This window comes from Bufo bufo, chromosome 6, assembly GCF_905171765.1.
Source record: "Bufo bufo chromosome 6, aBufBuf1.1, whole genome shotgun sequence".
NCBI classification, from domain to species: domain Eukaryota; kingdom Metazoa; phylum Chordata; class Amphibia; order Anura; family Bufonidae; genus Bufo; species Bufo bufo.
Genome location: NC_053394.1, coordinates 194,068,848 through 194,094,105, shown reverse-complemented (window position 1 = coordinate 194,094,105; position 25,258 = coordinate 194,068,848). Strand labels below are relative to the sequence as shown.

The 25,258-nt window shown below is 43.6% G+C and overlaps 1 protein-coding gene across 5 annotated transcripts in view; it reads left to right on the top strand.

Annotated features, from left to right (window-relative positions):
- Positions 1-2,953: 2,953 nt before the first annotated feature.
- Positions 2,954-25,258, top strand: part of LOC121005864 (catenin delta-1-like) — a 607,331-nt gene continuing 585,026 nt past the window's right edge. For 3 of the 5 annotated variants that reach the window (XM_040438663.1, XM_040438662.1, XM_040438660.1), the window contains exon 1: positions 2,954-3,083. The gene's annotated coding sequence lies outside the window, so the exon portion shown is untranslated. Of the gene's footprint in view, positions 3,088-25,258 lie in introns of all 5 variants that reach the window. The other 2 variants (XM_040438664.1, XM_040438661.1) reach the window with 2 other exon arrangements.

The following is a 25,258-nucleotide window of genomic DNA, read 5'->3' as shown; positions in this document are numbered from 1 at the left end:
CCATTGACTTACATTGTAAGTCTGGACGGATCCGCTTGCCTCTGCACGGCCAGGCGGACACCCGAACGCTGCAAGCAGCGTTCAGGTGTCCGCTTGCTGAGCGGAGCGGAGGCTGAACGCTGCCAGACTGATGCATTCTGAGCGGATCCGCTTCCACTCAGAATGCATTAGGGCAGTACGGATGCGTTCGGGGCCGCTTGTGAGCCCCTTCAAACGGAGCTCACAAGCGGACACCCGAACGCTAGTGTGAAAGTAGCCTAACTTGTGACAAAAAATAAAATCTCACATGAACTCACCATACCCCTTACGGAATCCAAATGCGTAAAAATTTTAAGACATTTATATTCCAGACTTCTTCTCACTCTTTAGGGCCCCTAAAATGCCAGGGCAGTAAAATACCCCACAAGTGACCCCATTTCGGAAAGAAGACACCCCAAGGTATTTCGTGAGGGGCATGGCGAGTCAATGTAAAATTTTATTTTTTGTCACAAGTTAGTGGAATATGAGACTTTGTAAGAGAAAAAAAAAAAAAAAAATCATTTTCCGCTAACTTGTGGCAAAAAAAAAATATTCTAGGAACTCGCCATGCCCCTCACGGAATACCTTGGGATGTCTTCTTTCCAAAATGGGGTCACTTGTGTGGTATTTATACTGCCCTGGGATTTTAGGGGCCCTAAAGCGTGAGAAGTAGTTTGGAATCCAAATGCGTAAAAAATGCCCTGTGAAATCATAAAGATTCTCATTGGAATTTGGGCCCCTTTGCGCACCTAGGCTGCAAAAAAGTGTCACACATGTGGTATCGCCATACTCAGGAGAAGTAGGGCAATGTGTTTTGGGGTGTATTTTTACATATACCCATGCTGGGTGAGAGGAATATCTCTGTAAACTGACAACTTTGTATAAATTTTTTTTTTTTAAAGTTGTCATTTACAGAGATATTTCTCTCACCCAGTATGGGTATATGTAAAAATACACCCCAAAACCCATTGCCCTACTTCTCCTGAGAACGGCGATACCACATGTGTTACACTTTTTTGCAGCCTAGGTGCGTAAAGGGGCCGAAAGTCCAACGAGTTCCTTTAGGCTTTACAGGGTTGCTCACAATTTAGCCCCGCCCAAAATGCCAGAACAGTAAACACATCCCACAAATGACCCCATTTCGGAAAGAAGACACCCCAAGGTATTCGCTGAGGGGCATATTGAGTCCATGAAAGATTGAACTTTTTGTCACAAGTTAGCGGAAAGGGAGACTTTGTGAGAAAAAAAACAAAAAAAAAATCAATTTCCGCTAACTTGTGCCAAAAAAAATATTTCTATGAACTCGCCATGCCCCTCATTGAATACCTTGGGGTGTCTTCTTTCCAAAATGGGGTCACATGTGGGGTATTTATACTGCCCTGGCATTTTAGGGGCCCTAAAGCCGGAGAAGAAGTCTGGAATCCAAATGTCTAAAAATGCCCTCCTAAAAGGAATTTGGGCCCCTTTGCGCACCTAGGCTGCAAAAAAGTGTCACACATGTGGTATCGCCGTACTCAGGAGAAGTAGGGCAATGCGTTTTGGGGTGTCTTTTTACATATACCCATGCTGGGTGAGAGAAATATCTCTCTAAAATGACAACTTTGTATAAAAAAATGGGAAAAGTTGACTTTTACAGAGATATTTCTCTATGTAAAAAGACACCCCAAAACACATTGCCTTAGTTCTCCTGAGTACGGCGATACCACATGTGTGACACTTTTTTGCAGCCTAGGTGGGCAAAGGGGCCCACATTCTAAAGAGCACAGGACATTTTTTACACATTTGAATTTCAAACTACTTTTCACGCATTAGGGCCCCTAAAATGCCAGGGCAGTATAACTACCCCACAAGTGACCCCATTTTGGAAAGAATACACCCCAAGGTATTTCGTGATGGGCATAGTGAGTTCATGGAAGTTTTTATTTTTTGTCACAAGTTAGTGGAATATGAGACTTTGTAAGAAAAAAAAATAAAAAATCATCATTTTCCACTAACTTGTGACAAAAAAATAAAAAGTTCTATGAAGTCACTATGCCCATCAGCGAATACCTTAGGGTGTCTACTTTCCGAAATGGGGTCATTTGTGGGGTTTTTCTACTGTCTGGGCATTGTAGAACCTCAGGAAACATGACAGGTGCTCAGAAAGTCAGAGCTGCTTCAAAAAGCGGAAATTCACATTTTTGTACCATAGTTTATAAACACTATAACTTTTACCGAAACCATTTTTTTTTTACCCAAACATTTTTTTTTATCAGACATGTAGAACATTTATATAGAAATGTAGTTTTTTAAAAAAAAATATTTACAACTGAAAGTGAAAAATATCATTTTTTTGCAAAAAATTTGGTAAATTTCGATTAATAACAAAAAAAGTAAAAATGTCAGCAGCAATGAAATACCACCAAATGAAAGCTCTATTAGTGAGAAGAAAAGGAGGTAAAATTCATTTTGGTGGTGAGTTGCATGACCGAGCAATAAACCATGAAATTAGTGTAGTGCAGAATTGTAAAAAGTGGTCTGGTCATTAAGGGTGTTTAAGCTAGGGGAGCTGAGGTGGTTAATAAAAGACCCCCAAGTTCTTATGGAGGATGGGATTTAGCCAACTCCCTGTGAGCAGGCTATTTACTACTTCAGTTCAGGACCTGACCACTAGGGAAGAAAAATGTCCTTACTAGAAATCGGAAATAGCTCACACAGGCTATTTCATATCACTGATAGGAACTAGGTCCTTACGGGCAAAAGAGGATTTAGTCACTCACAACCGAAATAACCACTCCCAACGATCTCTTCTGGGTAAATAAGGAAGCGTCCCATCCCCTCCCTTGATTCTCCACCCAATCTTCCGCTCGTTGAATAAGGCACTCCCCCATTGGCTACTACAGTCACTTATTGTGTCTAGAAAGCGTGATTGGCAGTGGCGAGGATAGGCAGTGACGTCAGGGCTGGGCGTGGTAAAGCGGCTTCGGTGGAAGCAGAAGAATTCGTTGTGTGGTATAAGATTCACCGAGAGTGACGTCATTGTCCGTTTTGACGTCAGTGGTACACGAAGGGATCCGGACTGGACAGTAGGTATTTTTCACCGTATATTAACCAGTGATGTTTTTTTGATGATTGTATGTGCGTCTACAATGTATGTAGGTAAAGTCAATTGGCAAATTATAGGGTGGAGGAACGAGAATGTGTGTTACACCTAGCGTGACGTTATCTTGGCCGAAGGCCTAGCAAGTATGTGTGGCGGACGTGCGGTGTGATTAGTCCAAGACCGTGTGCCCCTTTCTAGCTTCCGGCCTCCACTTATGCACGTTCTACTTAAGCTTTTCTTGCACACAAATTTATGTTGGAAAGAGAACTGTCCCTAATACATTAGTGCAGAATTTCACAATTGGTGATGCCAACCTGACCGGCCTAAATGAAGGGAAAGTGGAAAGCTTGGGACCCACACACAGTTACCAGTCACACACGCCTATATTCTAGAGGTTCACTACTACTGCGTGGTGTAATCACCTCTGCATATTGCTTATCTTCTTATCTTGCACAGAGAATATCTCCACATCACATTCCTTCATAAAGACGCCCAGAGAGAACTTTTACCTCTGTTCTCATTCATGGTATAGTGGGTATTGACAAATAACTATTTATCATTCAACAGAGTAAATATACTCCTTAGATTTTTTTTAAAGGAATATTTTAATCTATATGGTGTCATGCACACATCCGTGGAGCACGGTACGTGAAATCTCGTCCTGCTCAGTGCACGAAGCGCGCGGCGTCATAGCAACCAGTGACGCCGTGCGCTCAGCAGACTGCAGGTGGGGTTTTCACGGACCTTGGTCCACGTATGTGTGCATGAAGCCTTAAAGCAGTTGTTCACCGCTGGGGGATCTTTCGGACAGACTTCCCCCATCGAGTGTGGCTGGACCTGCAGAGAGAATCCTACTCCCCTGGTCCTTGCTGTTGGATGCTGGCTCCTTTCTCTACTTGTGCCACTGCAGCTCTCAGGTTTGACATGGGCCACATGGCTGCGGCAGCAGTGATCTGTCCCCCATTTGTCATATCACTGGGTCATACGACACATAGGGGAATGTCACTGCTGCAGCAGATGCATTGCCCTTGTCAAGCCATATGTTGACACAGGCAAAGGGAAGATGCTGGAACCCAGCAAATGGGATCCGGTATGATTCCCCTGGAGGTCTGCCCAAAAGCCCCTCCAGAGGTGAACAGCCCTTTAAAGGGGACCTTTCACCGGATTTTATTAATTGAAATAAGTACCTGTATTTGCGGGGTACCCCCCGCTGATGCTGCCACCTTGCCTGTTTTGTTAAAATAGCGCTCCTACACCACGCTGTGCCCCCCCCGGTATTTTCCCTGCTTAGTATGCTAATACTGAGCATTGAAGAATAGGGAGGAGACGCATTCTTTCTCTGTGGGCGTCTCCTTCTCCCCTGGCTGTAGCGCTGTCCAATTGAAGCAAAGAGAGTGACAGCCAGAGAGGTTTTTTCTCAATTAATAAAATCTGTTAAAAGGTCCTCTTTAAGGCCTAGTTTGGTTGTCCACTACTTTTACTATTGATGGCCTATCCTCAGATCAGACCAGGGTCTGCATCTTTCAGCACTTCAATTGCTGTGTAACTACAACTCCCAGCATACACACTTGGGGCTCATGGACACGACCGTATGCCCTCCGAGGCATACGGTCCGTGAGCGGACCATCTGTCCCGGAGCGGCATACATTGTGCGCACGGGAGCGCATAGGTTACTATGATACTGTACGCATCGGGCCGCCTGCGGGTCTACTGTCCTGCACTGATATGATCATATGAGTGCAGGACAATAGTCCCGCGGGCGGTCCGATGCGCACAGTATCATAGTAACCGATGATGCTGTGCGCTCCTGTGCTCACGATGTATGTCGGTCACGTACTGTATGTCTCTGATGGCATACGGTCGTGTGCATGAGCCCTTACTCTGCTGTTGTTGTAACTCCTTTAGAAGCAAAAAGAGTACTCTTGAAGTTGTAGTTTTGAACACCTGGCGTGCTGGAGGTTGCTGATTCCAGGAATAGACTATCAGTATATGATGGGCGGGGGTTCAGTGTTAGCAGTGTGCACTAACCAGCTCCATCCACTACACAACGGATTGAGATATGTAGTTGTGGCCCCAGAGCTGCTTTGAAACTGCTAATCGGCAGGCATGTGGAATGTTGGATTGTAATGTATAACTTTAAAAGACATCTTGGGCTACTTTTAGGCAATTAAATCTTTCTTTATTTTTTTTAAAAAAAAAATTTGTCTCGCTGTATTCAAAAACTCACAACACTTATTTTCCTGTAGTGTGTGTGTGTTTTTTTATTTATTTATTATTATTTTTTTGCGGATTGAGAGTTTTTCATTGGAGCCACTTAGAGGGAACATACAACTTTTTGATAGCTTTTTTTTTTTTTTATTGGATTGGCAGCAATTTGGGCATTTTTTAAATTTTTTTTACACTGTATATATGAAATGTGATAATTTTATTGTACACGTCATTACAGAAATTGAAATACCTATTATGTCTTTTTCAATAAGAGAAACAAAGTAAGAGTCTTGCAGGTCTAAGGCTGGGTTCACACCTGAGCGTTTTACAGCGCGTTCCTACGCGATGTAAAATGCTCAACAAGCAAGAACCAATGATTCCCTATGGGCATGGTTCTCACCTGAGCGTTTTACAGCGCGTACAAACGCGATGTAAAACGCCCTACGCCCCAAGAAGTACAGGAGCTTCTTTGGGGCGTATTGTCGCGCGTTCCCGCACATAGACATTAGCGGGAACGCGCAACAATGGGCGTTTGCTTGTTTCCTTCGCGCGTATGTAAACGCCTGATAGAAGCGCCTGTAAAGAGCGCATACTGAGTACGCTCAGGTGTGAACCCACACTTATACCTCTAATGGCTAACAAAAAAAGAAGCAATGGGGCTAAGGCTACTTTCACACGGGCGTTTTTGGCTTTCCGTTTGTGAGATCCGTTCAGGGCTCTCACAAGCGGTCCAAAATGGATCAGTTTTGCCCTAATACATAATTAATGGAAAAGGATCCTCTCAGAATGCATCAGTTTTGAAATTACAATACCAAGGAAGACAAGTCGTAAGGTTATGCAAATTGAGAAAATAGGTGTATCTAAAATCTGCAGATTACATTTGCAAGCACCTAACTCCCATCTGTGGCTTGTGGGAGGGGCATAAAAGCCAGATTGGAAGCAAATTTATTTTTTAGCCATGTAAAATCTCAAAAATTGGATCAAGTTTTGGGGATGATTGTGCGATGCCTCCTGTTCGTTGACGTGCCAATTATTGCCACTTGTAGCAAACTGAAAGGGACAGTATCCTTGAACTGAGAGCCCTTGGTTTATTCCGACAGATTATTATGCTCCTAGGCCTACATGTCTGCACAGATCAACGTTTGTGTGTCCTGGTGGTTGAGAGAACAACAAACTACAATAGCGGCAAGAGGTGCAAAGAGGCGAACCTCAGCACTATCTGATTAAAATAATGGCAGTGATCCATTCTGTACTGCAATTAAAATTGGACATCACATCCTAAGCCTAGAGTGGCAAATGGTGTCTACACAATCATCAGAAGGCGTTTGAATGACTATGGGCTATGAGCCAGAGGTCCAACTACAGCAGTTTCATTGACCTCAAGCCTCCATTCGCAAAGGCTATTGTGGTGCATAGCAAGATGGCAATGGAGGCTGAGACCATGTGGGCAATGCCATTAAAGGGTTTCTATCACTTTGTTTCACCTATTTAGCTTTCAGACACTAGCGATCCGCTAGTGTCTGCTTTATCTAACCATCCTAATATAAGAGCTTATTGTCCTGCCGTTTAGCTAAAAAAATAACTTATATAGATATGCAAATGAGCCTCTAGGTGCTATGGGGGCGTGATTAGCACCTAGAGGCTCCGTCTACCTTAACAAACTGCCGCCGCCCAGCGCGTCCCTCCAGCCCGCCCATCTCCAGCTGAAGCGATCCTCTCCGTGCGCGTCTCTGTTCTGCGCATGCGCAGTGAATGTCTGATCGCTTCCCTGCTCAGACATCTCCACTGCGCCTGTTCCTCGGAGCACTATGACGTCATCGGCGCAGGCGCAGTGGAGATGTCTGAGCAGGGAAGCGATCAGACATTCACTGCGCATGCGCCGAATACGAGGAGCATCGCATTCCGGAGGAGGTGGGCGGGCTGGAGGGACGCGCTGGGCGGCGGCAGTTTGTTAAGGTAGACGGAGCCTCTAGGTGCTAATCACGCCCCCATAGCACCTAGAGGCTCATTTGCATATCTATATAAGTTATTTTTTTAGCTAAACGGCAGGACAATAAGCTCTTATATTAGGATGGTTAGATAAAGCAGACACTAGCGGATCGCTAGTGTCTGAAAGCTAAATAGGTGAAACGAAGTGATAGAAACCCTTTAAGAGGCCTTCACAAGGTGATGTTGCACCGATCCTACTTAGGGGACTACAGTGTGGGTTGGCATAATATACAGTAGCCTGAACCCTCTAGTCCTCATTTCAGGTTCACTAACAGCTCAGTGTTACATTGATTTGGTCATGGAACCAGTGGTGCACGGTCATTTGGAGAGAAGTGCGACTCGCACCAATCAGACATTGGGGGAATATGCCCCAATGTACAAGATGGACCAACCCCTTTTAACTTTGTCTACATGATAACAGACATTTGCTGAAATAGTAACCTAGGGGAAGATATATCAAACTGGTGTAAAGTAGAACTGGCTCAGTTGCCCATAGCACCCAATCAGATTCCACCTTTTCATTTTCCGAAGGATCTTTGAAAAATAAAAAGTGGAAACTGATTGGTTGCTATGGGCAACTAAGCCTGTTCTACTTTACAACAGTTTAATACCCCCCCCCCCCCCTAGTTTATTAGGCTGTAAAAAGAAAGCCGTCCATCCATTTTAGCTTGTTATCCTGCAATGTTGATCCAGAGGAAGACTAAAAACCCTCATGAGGTTGAATCCAATTTTAGGGGGGAAAAAAATCCTTCTTTACTTCAATTGGGCAATTGGAATAACTCCCTGGATCAATGGCCCTTCTCCAGAATTCTAGTAACTGTAACCTGTAATTTTACACTCCAGAAATGCATCCATTGAACTCTCTTTAATGAATTCACCACCACCTCCTCAGGCAGAGAGTTCCATAGTCTCACTGCTCTTAAAGAATCCTCTGTTTGTGTACAAGCCTTCTCTCCTATAGAGCAGGGGTGCACAACCTGTGGCCCGGGGGCCACATGCGGCTCTTGATACCATTCTGGGAGTCCCCCACCCGCCTGGTAACAGACATGTATGTCTGTCTTGTGGCTGCTCAAATGTATTTTTCATGTATTCTTCCATTAATGAAAGTCATGGAACTGTAACTAGACATTAATGGTATATACTGTATGTTCAATCTTCCATAAATACAGTATTTCAGTTGTTAATACCCGTTCAAATTTTTTCAGCCCTTGACATTGGTTCATTCTGACAATGTGCCACACAGAGGATGTCCCCTTGTCACAGTCCTGGGTATAAGTAGATCGTGGGAGAGATCTCTGTACTTCCCCAATATATTTATACATAGTTATTAGATCTCCCCTCAGTTGTCTTTTTAACTAAATAACCCTAATTTTATGGTAATCTTTCTGGGTACTGTAGTCCTCCCATTCCAGTTAGTACTTTAGTTGCCCTCCTCTAAACCTTTTTTAGCCCTGCTATGTCTGTCTTATGCACAGGAACCCAGAACTGTACAAACAAATACCGTGTGGTCTAACTAGTGATTTGTAAAGTGGCAGGACTGTTCTCGTCCCAGGCATTTATGCCCCTTTTGATGTAACCCATTATCTTATTTGACTTGGCAGCAGCTGCCTGACACTGGTTTCTACAGTTTAATTTGTCAACTAAAATTCATAAGGCCCCTTTCACACGGGCGAGTATTCCGCGCGGATGCGATGCGTGAGTTGAACGTATTGCACCTGCACTGAATACCGACCCATTCATTTCCATGGGGCTGTTCACATGAGCGGTGATTTTCACGCATCACTTGTGCGTTGCGTGAAAATCGCAGCATGCTCTATATTCTGCGTTTTTCACGCAACGCAGGCCCCATAGAAGTGAATGGGGTTGCGTGAAAATCGCAAGCATCCGCAAGCAAGTGCGGATGCGGTGCGATTTTCACGCACGGTTGCTAGGAGACGATCGGGATGGAGACCCGATCATTATTATTTCCCCTTATAACATGGTTATAGCGCTGGAGGGGTTAAAAAAAAATAAATAATAATTTAACTCACCTTAGTCCACTTGATAGCGCAGCCCGGCCTCTCCTTCTGTATTCTATCAAGTAGACTAAGGTGAGTTAAATTTTTTTAATTTTTTTTTTTAACCCCTCCAGCGCTATTTTACTTTGCATTCTGTATTCAGAATGCTATTATTTTCCCTTATAACCATGTTATAAGGGGAAATAATACAATCTACAGAACACCAATCCCAAGCCCGAACTTCTGTGAAGAAGTTCGGGTTTGGGTACCAAATATGCGTGATTTTTCTCACGCGAGTGCGAAACGCATTACAATGTTTTGCTTAAAAATCGCGGGTGTTCCCGCAACGCACCCGCACATTTTCCCGCAACGCCTGTGTGAAAGGGGCCTAAGGCTGCGTTCACACGGGCGAGATTTCCGCGCGGGTGCAATGCGGTAGGTGAACGCATTGCACCCGCACTGAATCTGGACCCATTCATTTCTATGGGACTGTTCAGATGAGCGATGATTTTCACGCATCACTTATGCGTTGCGTGAAAATCGCAGCATGCTCTATATTCTGCGTTTTTCACGCAACGCAGGCCCCATAGAAGTGAATGGGGTTGCGTGAAAATCGCAAGCATCCGCAAGCAAGTGCGGATGCGGTGCGATTTTCACGCATGGTTGCTAGGTGACAGTCTATAAACTGTATTACTTTCCCTTATAACATGGTTATAAGGGAAAATAATAGCATTCTGAATACAGAATGCATAGTACAATAGGGCTGGAGGGGTTTAAAAAAATAAACTCATTAACTCACCTTCTCCTCTTGATCTCGAAGTTCCCGGTCTCTTCTTTACTTGAGTTGTGGGCTAAAGGACCTTTGAGTTGAGTTTACTGATGAGTTGTGGGCTAAAGGACCTTTGGTGACGTCAGATCTCATGCTCCAATCACATGGTACATCACCACGGTGATGGACCATGTGATTGGAGCATGAGATCTGACGTCACCAAAGGTCCTTTAGCCCACAACTCATCAGTAAACTCAACTCAAAGGTCCTTTAGCCCACAACTCAAGTAAAGAAGAGACCGGGAACTTCGAGATCAAGAGGAGAAGGTGAGTTAATGAGTTTATTTTTTTAAACCCCTCCAGCCCTATTGTACTATGCATTCTGTATTCAGAATGCTATTATTTTCCCTTATATCCATGTTATAAGGGAAAGTAATACAATCTACACTACAACTAACCCAAACCTGAACTTCTGTGAAGAAGTTCGGGTCTGGGTACCAGTGTCGGTTTTTTATCACGCGCGTGCAAAAAACATTGCACCCGCGCGATAAAAACTGAACATCGGAACGCAATTGCAGTCAAAACTGACTGCAATTGCATTCCTACTCGCGCGGTTTTGCCGCAACACACCGGGACGCATCCGGACCTAATCCGGACACGCTCGTGTGAACCCAGCCTAAGTCCTTTTCCATGTCAGTGTTACCCAGTGTTTTAGCATATAGTATGTACGGGTGACTTGCATTATTCCTTCCCATGTGCATAACCTTACCTGTGATCAGAGTATGTACTGTTTAGACTTGAAGAAATTGGGTTCGGACTACTCTATCTGAACCCAATTCTTTGAAAACTTTTATAATATGCACTCCATACCTCAATAAACGCCACAAGTAACACAAGACTTGCTTAGTCTCATGCTAACACATTACAGTTCCGTTCTGCACATAAATTACTGTTTCAAAAGCCGAAGCTGAACTGAGGCACAAAGCTGATTCGGGCTTTAAATTTTGAAACCGTAATTTATGCGCAGAGCCGAACTGTAACGTCACAGGCACAAGACTAAGGCTACTTTCACACTAGTGTTTTTACCGGATCCGACAGGGTTCAGCGAAAACGCTTCTGTTACTTATAATACAACCACCTGTATCCGTTACGAACGGATCAGGTTGTATTATCTTTAACATACCGAAGACAGATCCGCTATGAACTACATTGAAAGTCAATGGGGACGGATCTGTTTTCTATTGTTTCAGAGAAAACGTTTCTGTCCCCATTGACTTGCATTGTGAGTCATGACGGATCCGGTCTTGCTCCGCATCCCAGGACGGAAAGCAAACCGCAGCATGCTGCGGTTTTCTCTCTAGTATGAGAACGGAACAGAATGCATTTTGGAGCATTCTGTTCTGTTGAGTTACGTTTTGTCCCCATTGACAATGAATGGGGACAAAATGGAAGCGTTTTTTTCCAGGATAGCATATCGTAGAAACGGAAAATGCAAATGTGATCGCACACTGCATCCAGCACTCTGCCCTCCATGCTGGATGAGACATTGGTTTATATTTTGGCCAAAGCATAGTAAGCCACTCACCGCGTCAAGGTCGTCTCAATTGAGTGGTCCCTAACTCTTGTTCCTACCTGTTCATGGGCCATGACAGCCACATAAAATCCAGGGAATGCAGGTCAGCATATCATAGAAAACCTTCAAAAAGTTTATCCACGACAGATGTTAAACTTACCAGCATATATTTTCCAGGCTCTGTGCGTAAATAAATAAATACAATCTGAGGTCCCTATCGGTATGTCTTTGGAGTGTGTGGGAGGAAACCGGAGTACCCGGAGGAAACCTACTCAAGCACAGGGAGAACATACTAGCTCCATGCAGATGTTGTCCTTGGTTTAAATTCGACCTAGGACCCCAGTGCAGGGCTCTAGATGGCAACGAAAATGGGTGGACAATGCGACTTAGAATTGCAAAATGGCGACAAGACTTTGTAGTCTTGTTGCCATTTGCGCCTAGACCCTTTGCTGCTCTGCCTCTTTCACACACTAGTTGAACTGACATGGGACACGCGTGACATGTTCTCCTCAGCAGCACTGGGAGAAGGAGGCAGTCCCCCGTGTGTCACCCCCCCCCTGTGCCGCTGCTACCACCAGTGGACTGATAGCAGGGAGGAGGAGGGGAGGGGCTGTGACCACTGCGTCACCAGTGAATATAGTTTATGCCTGAATACAAACCCAGGCTGCCCATATATAATCATTGGTGGCAGTGGCCACAAGGTCCCCTCCTCCTCATTGGTGGCAGTGGCAGCTTCTGATTGGAGCCCCAGCAGTGTAGATGCTGGGCTCTGATCGGTTACCATGGCAGCCACGCTAATGAAGCCCTTGCTGCCATGGTAACCTCCCTGCTGCTGTGTGTACTATGCACAGGGCAGGAGGGAGAGTGTGAGGTCCTGTTCACCCTAATATAGCTCTATTAGGATGAATAGGACAAGGGATAAAAAGATCCCAGGTTCTAGCCCCTAAGGGGTAATAAAGTAATAAAATAAACATATTGCATTTCGCCACGCCTGAAAAAGTGTGAACTATTAAAATATTTACCATAACAGAAAAATAAAAAACGCGCAGTTTGCCTTTTTTTTTTTTTTGTCACTTTGTCCCGACAAAAAGAAGGATAGGACTAGATACCACTCGATACCACTTTATGGAACGTCTGGACCATAATAGAACAGTCCGTTCTATTATGGTCCAGACGTTCCATAAAATGCGGAATGCACACAGCTTTTTTTTTATACCTTTTCGAGTGGTATCTAGTATCGAAATCGAATCAAAATTTCGGTATCGTGACAACCCCATGTAAGTCTTGTGTGTGTTTTTTTTTTTTTTTTTTTTTTTTTTTTTTTTTTTTAAATTATATTTATTTTAACCTCTACGGGTACGTCCTGTGTATTTCCGTGACCTCCCCCGTGTCGGCGATCGCTGCAGGTCAATTCAGACCTGCGATTGGCGGTGCTATCGGGTCCCCATGCGGCTGTAGGGGGGACCCAATGACATGGAAGGCATCGCGCTGCCTTCCGGTGACGAGCCTGTGAGAACCAGCCCCCTGGATCTCACAGGCAGGAAGCTGTATGAGTAATACACACTGTATTACTCATACAGCCAATGCATTCCAATACAGAAGTATTTGAATGCATTGTAAAGGATTAGACCCCCAAAAGTTCAAGTCCCAAAGTGGGACAAAAAGTAAAGTTGAAAAAAAAAAGTTTTCCCCCCCAAAAAATGTAAAGTTTCAAGTAAAAAAAAAACAAAAAACGTCATTTTCCCCAAATAAAGTAACAAATAAAATTGGTAAAAAAATAGGGGAAAAAAAGTATACATATTAGGTATCGCCGCGTCCGTATCGAAAGGCTCTATAAACATATTACATGACCTAACCCCTCAGATGAACACCGTAAAAAATTTAAAATAAAAACTGTGCTAAATAAACAATTTTTTTTGTCACCTTACATCACAAAAAATGTAATAGCAAGCAATCAAGTCGCACGCACACCAATAGTGCCAATAAAACCGTCATCTCATCCCGCAAAAATCATACCTACCCAAGGTAATCGCTTAAAAACTGAAAAAATTATGGCTCTCAGACTTTGGAAACACTAAAACATGATATTTTTTTTTTGTTTCAAAAAAGAAATCATTGTGTAAAACTTACATAAATAAAAAGTATACATATTAGGAATCGCCGCATCCGTGACAACCTGGTCTATAAAAATATCACATGATCTAACCTGTCAGATGAATGTTGTAAATAACCAAAAATAAAAACGTGCCAAAACACAGCTATTTCTTGTTACCTTGCCTCACAAAAAGTGTAATATAGAGCAACCAAAAATCATATGTACCCTAAACTAGTACCAACAATACTGCCACCCTATCCCGTAGTTTCTAAAATGGGGTCACTTTTTTGGAGTTTCTACTCTAGGGGTGCATCGGGGGGCTTCAAATGGGGACATGGTGTCAAAAAAACGATTCCAGCAAAATCTGCCTTCCAAAAACCGTATGGCATTCCTTTCCTTCTGCGCCCTGCCGTGTGTCTGTACAGTAGTTTACGACCACATATGGGGTGTTTCTGTAAACTACAGAATCGGGGCCATACATATTGAGTTTTGTTTGGCTGTTAACCCTTGCTTTGTTACTGGGAAAAATGGATTAAAATGGAAAATTTGCCCAAAAATTTTAATTCTGAAATTTCATCTCCATTTGCCAATAACTCTTGTGGAACACCTAAAGGGTTAACGATGTTTGTAAAATCAGTTTTGAATACCTTGAGGGGTGTAGTTTCTTAGATGGTGTAACACATCTCCGTTCAGACGATATTCCCCTTTCCAATGCACAGGCATCTACTGCAAGCACCAGTCTGCCGAACTGCAAACTACACGAATCCTGGAAACCGCTGAACAGGAAAAGCATACAATCTGCTTACACTCCTGGCAATCAGCATACAATCCAATTCCCCCAATAACGAGACGACACTTCGTTTTGAGGTCAAGCAGAACTGACTGTACTGGCACCTACAGCCTCTTTTATTTACAATCCACAAACAAAGTACTGCCCACAGGGTTTTGAAATACAACCAATCAATCCGTACAATACACACAGACACTCCCACACAAAATCCTCCCCTCTGCCTGTGATATGATTACTGAACACAATGTCTAATATAATTATCACAGGCAGAGAAATACAGTTTTATAAAACATATCACAGGGACCCCAAAACATGCAATAACCCCGGGGGATCTGGGTGAACCACATATCCAAAATTCACCCAGATCCGTTCTGTAGTGTGTAAGATAGTTTAATGCAGATTCCGCAGAACCTGTTGTATAGTTTAAAACTACTGCCCGATGTCTTTGTGCACCAAATACCGGCCAGATGGCACCGTGTAGAAAAGTCCAAACAATGTCTGTGAGTTAAAATGGCCGCCATCCATTGTTCTCACCATGTGCTATATCCATTGTTCTCACCATGTGCCTCTGATACATGAAATGGTGGCCATCCAGTAACTCCACAGTATGTCCCCAGATGGTTCTTAAAGGGCCGTAATCCAGAGGCAGGAGGCGGGCAAACAGCCCCCTCCAAAACACCGAGGCGAAGTGGCTTTCGCCACAGATGGGGTCACTTTTTTATGGAGTTTCTACTCTAGGGGTGCATCAGGGTGGCTTCAAATGGGAGATGGTGTCAAAAAAACCAGTCTAGCAAAATCTGCCTTCCAAAAACCCTATGGCATTCCTTTCCTTCTGCACCCTGCCGTGTGCCCGTAAAGTAGTTTTAAACCACATATGGGGTGTTTCTGTAAACTACAGAATCGGGGCCATAAATATTGAGTTTGGTTTGGCTGTTAACCCTTGCTTTGTAACTGGAAAAAAATTATTAAAATGGAAAATCTGCCCAAAAAGTGAAATTTTGAAATTGTATCTCTATTTTCCATTAATACTTGTGGAACACCTAAAGGGTTAACATAGTTTTTAAAATCAGTTTTGAATACCTTTAGGTGGGTAGTTTATATAATGGGGTCATTTTTGGGTGGTTTCTATTATGTAAGCCTCGCAAAGTGACTTCAGATCTGAACTGGTCCCTAAAAATTGGGTTTTTGCAAATTTCTGAAAAATTTCAAGATTTAATTTTAAGCCTTGTAACATCCCCAAACAATAAAATATAATTTCCAAAATGATCCAAACATGACGTATGGGGTATGTAAATTAATTATTTTTGGAGTTATTACTATGTATTGTAGAAGCAGAGAAATTGAAAGTTAGAAATTTGCTAATTTTTCCAAAATTTGGGTATCTTTCTTTATAAATAAAAATGTATTTTTTTTTACTCAATTTTACCAGTGTCATGAAGTACAATATGTGACAAAAAAACTGGTCCTTAAGGTGAAATAGGGCTGTGTCCTGAAGGGGTTAAATTTGCAAATAAAATTTTTAATTTGCCTCCTAGATAGAATGAATATATATATATATATATATATTTTTTATATATTATCTCTGGAGAACTGCAGTGCTTTTAAGGCACCAGTGCTGTTTTTAAGTATTGTCACCAAATTTGCTAATCGCCAGTTCTCTGGAAGAGACCCTGTCATTATAGAGTCCTTACATAGCAGAAATACGGGCCTGTATACATTAGACAGGCCCTTATTTCCAAGGTTTTAATTCTGGTGACTACCTATCCTCAGGATAGGTTATCAGTATCTGATCGGTGGGGTTCTTGCACCTGGGACCCCTACTGATTAGCTGTTTGAGAAAGTACCGGTGCTTTTGCCACAGCCTTTTTGCAGCGTACCAAGCACAGTGCCGTGCATGATCTAGCGCCTGTGTTTGGTATTGTGTTCAGCCCTATTTACTTAATTGGGGCTGAGTTGCGCCTATGACAGATGAACGTGTTGTCACTGGCCTAGGCTAAGCTGTGAGAAGGCTGTGGCGCTCACGGAGTGCTGGTGCTTCTCAAACAGCTGATCAGATTCCAAATAATAACTTAACCCTTCCTCTCTCTCCGATCCATTTAAGTGATGATGGCTGAGGGTTCAGTTGTACATCATGGAGGTCCAGACATCTGGAAAGCAGGAGGCTGGTACAGATTCCCCCGTCCAGGGTCATGCAAGTCGTAAAAGAAATCTCTATGCCCGGACTGCCTGTCTAAAATTCTTAGAGGCACAACCTTCCTTTATGTCATAATTGAGGGCTATAATAAGAGAAGTAGTCCAGGTGGTGGGATTAAACCAAATCCCTACCCCAGTCCCCTCTCCATCACCCTCCAAGAGACTCAGGGTTCAGGTGGATTCTGATTCTGAAGATGACTGCTTATATTACTCAGAAGAGCTGAAAGAAGATAATCAAGATCCCCCTTCCTCTCTCTCTGATGAACCAGGAAGATACTTATTTTCTGGGGAAGACTTAGATCCCCTCCTAACAGCGATAAGACAGACTATGGCAGTCGAAGAGGAGGAGCAGGCCCGAACCATTCAAGATGAAATGTTCGGGGGCCTGAGAGCAAAAAAGAAGCTTTTCCCAGTGAATTCAAAGCTGAAGGAATTAATAAAGGACAAATGGGAAGAAGCAGAAAAAACTATGTACCACATGAATTTAAAAGCAGACTATTTGATCCGGAAGAGACAAAACTATGGGAAGAGATCCCTAAAGTCGATATTCAAGTGGCAAAGAAAACCATGATTCTATTTGAAGATTCATCCCAGTTGAAGGATCCGATGGATCGTAAAATAGACTGCTTATTAAAAAAAAAAGCATGGGAGTCTTCGGCTGTGTCCATTAACACAAATATTGCTGCCACATCTGTGGCCAGAGCAATGATTCTGTGGCTTGAACTAAAAACTTCCAGGGAAGAAATTTTTGATTCACTACCTTTTTATTGAAGATGGCTACTTCTTTCATGGCAGATGACTCAGCAGAATCCATCCGGTTTTCAGCAAGAAACGAGGCACTAACCAATACGGCAAGGCGGGCGCTCTGACTTAAATCATGGTCAGGGGATATAGCTTAGAATAATACATTATCTGCAATCTCCTTCACTGGCTCTTACCTATTTGGAATAGGAGAAAAGAAAAAAGAGGTTGAGTGGTTCCACCAGGGCTATAGGTCCTGGGGAAAAGGCGCGAAAGGGATGGAGAAGATGTTAGTGTAGATAGAAGAAGTATAAAATATAATATAAAATAGCACCACAATCTAAGTGCCGTTCAATAACTATTTAGGGAAGGCAGCACAAGTGTTATAGGGAGCTGAAAAAATATTTTTCAATCCCAATAGACAAATACCAGTGATGGGTGAACCTAGTCTGGTGGTTCCAAATTAACCAAATGGATCCAACCGGACGTGATTCAGAAAACACTATAAAAGGCGCCACTCCCAAGAGTATGGAGGGGATAGGTATGGTGGGTAGTGCCCCCTTAAACCGGAGGATGGTAATACAATAGAATAGAATACTCTCCTTAAAGGAGATTCGTGTTTCTGAGAGTTAGAGTACTCACTTCACAGGGACCCCCCCTGTGAAGTGAGTACTCTAACTCTCAGAAACACGAATCTCCTTTAAGGAGAGTATTCTATTCTATTGTATTACCATCCTCCGGTTTAAGGGGGCACTACCCACCATACCTATCCCCTCCATACTCTTGGGAGTGGCGCCTTTTTATAATGTTTTCTGTTTTTTGAATCACGTCCGGTTGGATCCATTTGGTTAATTTGGAACCACCAGACTAGGTTCACCCATCACTGGTATCTTACCTATTTGGACCAGTCCTGGATTCTATTCTGGAAATTGCAGCGGATAAGAAAAAAGGCTTTCCAGAAGAGCCATCAAAGAAGCCGCAGGCTTTTCGGAAGCCCTCTAGACAGTTGAAAACACAACTAGAGGGAAAGGTAAGACTGGTAGATCGAGCCACCCTAAGGGAGGAAGAGGATTTCTCTTCAACCCAAATACAAATGCAAGAAAAACAATGACGCCAGGCCAGTGGGCGGGGGTAGGGGGGGAGGAAGACTGCGCTACTTCTGGCAGAGATGGTTGCGAGTCACACAAAACCAATGGATTGTAGACTCAATCCGCAAAGAATTCAGAATACAGTTCCGTTGTCCTCCTCCCCAGATTTTTCAGATCGCGGAATTTGAGACCAGTTCTCTTCAGAATCAACTGCTGGCAGACATGCAAAAACTTGTAAGTCTGGGAGCAATAATTTAGGTGCCTCACCCACAGGAATTCAAAGGACACCACTCAAAGTTCTTCTTCATAAAGAAACCAAATGAGTCAATCAGAACGATTATCAACCTAAAATTGCTGAACAAATGGAGTCAATAAGATCGACAACTCTGCTTATAACTCCAGGTGTGTTCCTATGCACCATAGACTTAAAGGATGCTTATTACCACATCCCCATACTTAAACAGCACCAACAATATTTAAGGTTTGCGATCAAATGCAATGGAAGAATTTACCATTACCAGTTTCAATGCCTTCCGTTCGGGATATCCTCAGCCCCACGCATATTCACAAAAGTGATCACAGAAATTTATGGCCTATTTACGACAAAACCAAATAATGATGATTTCCTACTCCTAGCGCAATCAAAACAGCGTCTGGAGGATCACATTCATCAAACTCTATCCCGGTTATAAAGAAATCGGGCCTGCATCTGGATACCAGGAAAAAATTCCTGGGAATCCTTCTAGATTCAGTAGAGCAGCATTCCTATCTCCCAGATATAAAAGGAAATCATACCTTAAGGGAGTCTATGCAGATCCTGGGTCTAATGAAATCATGCATCTCAATTGTACCTTGGGCACAGTTTCACTCAAGAACCTTTTATAAGATGTAGTGCTCTCATCATGGGACAGAAACCACCGCTCCCTCAATTCCAGGATAATCCTCCCAGAGAAAGTAAAGTAAACTCCCTATCCTGATGGTTGTATCCGGAAAACCTAAAAGGAGTTCCCTGGAACATGTCTCCAGCAATACTGATCACTAAGGATGCGAGTCAGAGGTTGGGGCGCCCATTTGAAAGATTGCTTCTTTCAGGGAAAAATGGTCCATACAGGACAGCCAAAGGTCATCAACTGAAGGCCGTACTGTTGATGCTAATGGCAGCGGAGCATCTACTTCAGTGACAAGATGTCAAGATACACTCAGACAATATGACCACGGTATGCTATCTAAAGCGTCGGGGAGGAACAAGAAAACCTCTCCTTCAGAGTCTGACAAACCAAATATTTACATGGGCAGAAAATAACTTTTTTTTTTCCATCTCAGCTATTCACTTAAAAGGGAGAATTCAACTCCTCAGCAGATTTGCTGAGTCAATACAAGTTCAACCCAGGAGATTGTATTCAAACTAATTTGCCACAGGTGGGGCTGACCACAAATAGACCTCTTTGCGTCAAAAGAAAATTCTCAGCTGGATTATTTTCTATTCACTAAATCCAAGAGACAATCCGACAGGAGTAGATGCTTTAGCTTAGGAGTGGAATATGGATCTGGGATATGCGTTCCCACCTTTACCACTGATTCCTGCGGTCTTAAGAAAATTGAGAGCGAGTTCAACAACTCTAATCTTGATAGCACCAGCCTAGCCCAAGAGAGGCTGGTTCCCAATTCTGAAGGATATGTCTATTGCCGATCCAATATCCCTTCCGAAGAGACAAGATCTTCTACAAGGTCCTCTAAAACATCCGGATCTCAAAGTTGTATTTAACAGCCTGGATCCTGAGAGGCAGACACTAAAAAAGAAAGGCCTCTCAGACAAGAGAGTAATAACAAAAAAGAAAAAAATTATAAATAACCGGTGCCAAAACTTCTTTTTTTTTTTTTTGTTACCTTGCCTCACAAAAAATGTAATATAGAGCAATTAAAAATCATATGTACCCCAAAATAGTACCAATAAAATTGGCACCTTATCCCGTAGTTTCCAAAATGTGGTCACTTTTTTGGGTTTCTATTGTAGGGGGGATGCATCAGTGGGGCTTCAAATGGGACAAGGCATCTAAAAACCAGTTCAGCTAAATCTGCCTTCCAAAAACCATATGGCGTTCCTTTCCTACTGCGCCCTACTGTGTGGCCTTACATCAGTTTACAACCACATGTGGGGTGTTTCTTTAAACCGCAGAATGGGGGTAATAAATATTGTTTTGTTTGGCTGTTAACCCTTGCTTTCCTACTGGAAAAATGGATTAAAATGTAAAATCTGCCAAAAAAGTGATTCTGAAATTTCATCTCCATTTTCCATTAATTCTTGTGGAACACCTAAAGGGTTAACAAAGTTTGTAAAATCAGTTTTGAATGCCTTTTTTAAGGGGTCATTTTTGGGTGGTTTCTATTATGTAAGCCCCTCAGAGTGACTTCAGACCTGAACTGGTCCTTTTAAAAAGTGGGTTTTGAAAAATTTTCTGAAAAATTAAGATTTGCTTCCAAACTTCTAAGCCTTCTAACGTCCCCAAAAAATAAAATGGCATCCACAAAATGATCCAAACATGAAGTAAATATATTTATTTTTTTTCACAAATAAAGGCGAAATATATTGACTCAAATTTATGACTATCATGAAGTACAATCTCAGAATGGCTTGGATAAGTAAAAGTGTTCCAAAGCTATTACCACATAAAGTGACACATGTCAGATTTGCAAACTATGGCCTGGGCAGAAGAACGAAAATTGGCCCGGGGCAGAAGGGGTTAAGGACCAGTTTAGTTCTCAAGTCGCTTTGCGAGGCCTATAGAAACCACCCATAAATGACCCAGTTTTAGAAACTACCCCTTCAAAGTATCCCAAATTTTCAGTTTTAATTTTTTCTGTAACGCAGTAAAGGTTAATTGCAATAACCTATACATTTATTACCATGATTCTGCACTTTACAGAAACGCCCTCCCAATGTTGTTCTCAACTGCTGTGTGTAGGGATGTCCCGATACCATTATTTTTTTTTTTTTTAACACCAAGTACTAGGGATCGACCGATATTGATTTTTTAGGGCCGATACCGATACCGATAATTTGTGAACTTTCAGGCCGATAGCCGATAATTTATACCGATATTCTGGGAATTTTCATTTTTGAGAAAAAAAAAAATTCCTACACAAATCTGCTGAAAATTAATATGTTTATTGTTAATGTGTATTTTTTTTTTGTTTATTGTTAATGTGTATTTTTTTTTTGTTTATTGTTAATGTGTATTTTTTTTTTATAAATCTTTTTCATTTATACTTAATATTTTTGTGTTTTTTTTTTACTAACTTTTAACCCCCTTAGGGACTAGAACCCTTGTCCTATTCCCCCTGATAGATCTCTATCAGGGTGAATAGGAGCTCACACTGTCCCTGCCGCCCTGTGCTTTGTGCACACAGCAGCATGGAGCTGAACATGGCAGCCAGGGCTTCAATAGCGTCCTGGCTGCCATGGCAACCGATCGGAGCCCTAGGCTTACACAGCTGGGGCTCCGATCGGAGGAGCAGGGGAGAGGGGATCCTGTGGCCACTGCCACCAATGATTAATACTGGGGGGGGGGGGGCGCACTGCGCCACCAATGTTTTTACTATTGGCCGGGATGGGGGTGGGGGGCGCACTGCGCCACCAATGAAGATAAGTCTATCGATCATTCATATACAGGAGGCGGGAGCTGGCTGCAGAATCACATAGCCGGCTCCCGACCTCTATCAGCGGTAGCTGCGATCCGTGGCACCTGAGGAGTTAACTACCGCGGACCGCAGCTATTGCTCATAGAGGTCGGGAGCCGGCTATGTGATTCTGCAGCCAGCTCCCGCCTCCTGTATATATGAATGAATGAAAGGCTTATCTTCATTGGTGGCGCAGCGGCCACAGCCCCGCCCCTCCTCTTATGTTCTATCCCCTCATTGGCGGCAGCGGCAGCAGCAGCACAGGGGGAGGAGACACGGCTTCCTTCTCCCCTGTGCTGTGGAGGGAACACAGAGAGCGCTGTCAGCAGCGCGTTCTGTGTTCCCCATACGTTATCGGTATATCGGCAAAATAGATGCCGATACCGATAACGTTCAAAATCCTCAATATCGGCCGATAATATCGGCCAAACCGATAATCGGTCGATCCCTACCAAGTACCCATAATTTTAGTTAAGTACTCCCCAATACCAATTATGGTGTGGTAATGTTTTTACAGCAAATTTCTATTTAATTTAGTCATATGGGTGATTTATCAAACCTTTTACAAAAAAACTGCGGCGCAGTTGCTTATAGCAATGAAAAAAAATTAAAGCTGGAATTTTGGTTGCTATGGACAACTGCTTTACTTTTTCTTTGTACAAGGGTTATTAAATTAATAAATGGGCATATAATGGTGATTCCCAACCAGTGTGCCTCCAGCTGTTGCAAAACTACAACTCCAAGCATGCCCGGACAACCTTTGACTGTGTGGGCATGCTGGGAGTTATAGTTTTGCAACAGCTGGAGGCACACTGGTTGGGAATCACTATTATATGTCCTTTTCCCCCCTCCCCACCCTATTTTATATTCACTGTTTAAACATGAAATGGAGCGAAATTAACAGAATTTCTCCTCCTTTTCATGCACCATACCCACCTGGCCTGCTGTAATCCTACTCATGCGGAGTACTGGAAGGAAGTGGCTTTAACTGATCGGCTGGGAGCGCCGCCGCATGGAAGCCGACACGGGACCCGCCGCCGCCCCCACTGCTGATCATCTGGGACGCGGGACTGGCCGCTGCACGCCCATCAGGTATCGGCAGTGGTATCGGCGACATTTGCACAAGTACAAGTACTTGTGCAAATGTCTGGTATCGGGACATCCCTAGCTGTGTGGGTGCACCGCAGAGCTCAGAAGGGAAGGAATGCCATATGTTTTTTGGAGGGCAGATTTTGTTGGACTGGTTTTAGCAGCCATGTCTGATTGGAAGAGACCCTAAGGAACCCCTGCAGTTTCCCCATTTTGGAAACTACACCCCACGCGGCAGTAAAAATGAAAATATTTTAATATTATCAGCATGGTCCTCTTTCTAAGGCCTCATGCAGATGACAGTGTGCCGCCTGTGCTGAGAAACACAAATTGTGGTCTGCAATTGTGCCCGTCATTTGCGGACGTGGACCCAGTCACTTGAATGGGATCTGCATCCGACGTTCTACGCCGCAAAAAAGTAGTGCATGCACTACTTTTTTGCGGAGCGGAGGCATGGACAGAAAACCCATGGAACACTGACAGTGCTTGTATGTTGTGTACCTGCTGTTTGTGGGCCACAATACGGGCACGGTCATGTGCATGAGGCCTAAGGCTGCTGGCACACAGTGCAGTTCTGACATGCATTCAGGATGCATTTTTTTTTTATTGTTTCTGGCTGAAATTTAATTCCCACTACGCAAAACACCAGGGTTTAACGAGGCTGTTAAACTGGCTAAATAGAAAACTGCATCCTGAATGCATGTCAGAACTGCACTGTATGCCAGCACCCTCTCCCACATAGCTCTCTGCCCGTTGTGATTAACATAATTGTTGATTGATTTCGGAGATTATTCTAGCCTTGGGGAGAACTGAGACAAGTCTGCATATATGACTTGGGCCTCATGCACACGACCGTTGTGTGCATCCGTGGCCTTTGTTCCGTTTTCCGTGATTTTCTGCGGACCCATTGACTTTCAATGGGTCCGTTGAAAACTCGGAAAATGCACTGTTGTTCATCCGCGGCCGTGATCCGTGTTTCCTGTCCGTCAAAAAAATAAGACCTGTCCTTGGCCGTAGGCTACTCGTGAAAACTCAAATCCGACAGTATATTCTAACACAGAGGTGATGGGGACGCTTCAAGTTAGAATATACTTAGAAGTTAGAATATACTAACTGTGTACCTGGCAGCACCCGATCTCTTACAGGGGGCTGTGATCCGCACAATTAACCCCTCAGGTGCCGCACCCCCCCCCCTAATTAAAATCCCCCCCCCCCTCCCAGTTTAATCGATGGGGCTCCGATCGGTAACCATGGCAACCAGGACGCTACTGCAGTCCTGGTTGCCATGGTGTTACTTAGCAATTGCAATTGCTAAGTAACCATGGCAACCAGGACTGCAGTAGCGTCCTGGTTGCCATGGTTACCGATCGGAGCCCCATCGATTAAACTGGGAGGGGGGGGGGGGAGATTTTAATTAGGGAGAGGGAAGGCCGCACTGGCCACCAATGATGGGGGAAGGTGATTTTAATTAGGTGGGGGGAGGGGGGGGGGAGAGGGTAGGCCGCACTGGCCACCAATGAATATAATACTGGGGAGGGAGGGGGGCCGCACTGGCCACCAATGAGTTAAATACAGGGGAGGGGGGTCTTCCCCCTCCTGCCTGGCAGCACCTGATCTCTTACAGGGGGCTATGATACGCACAATTAACCCCTCAGGTGCGGCACCTGAGGGGTTAATTGTGCTGATCACGGCCCCCTGTAAGAGAACGGGTGCTGCCAGGCAGCAGGGGGCAGTCATGTACACAGTTATTAGTATATTCTAACTTGAAGCGTCCCCATCACTATGGGAACGCCTCTGTGTTAGAATATACTGTCGGATCTGAGTTTTGACGATCTAACTCAAATCCGATGGTATATTCTAACATAGAGGCGTTCCCATGGTGATGGGAACGCTTCAAGTTAAAATATACCATCGGATTGTAGAAAACTGATCCTATGGTATATTAACTC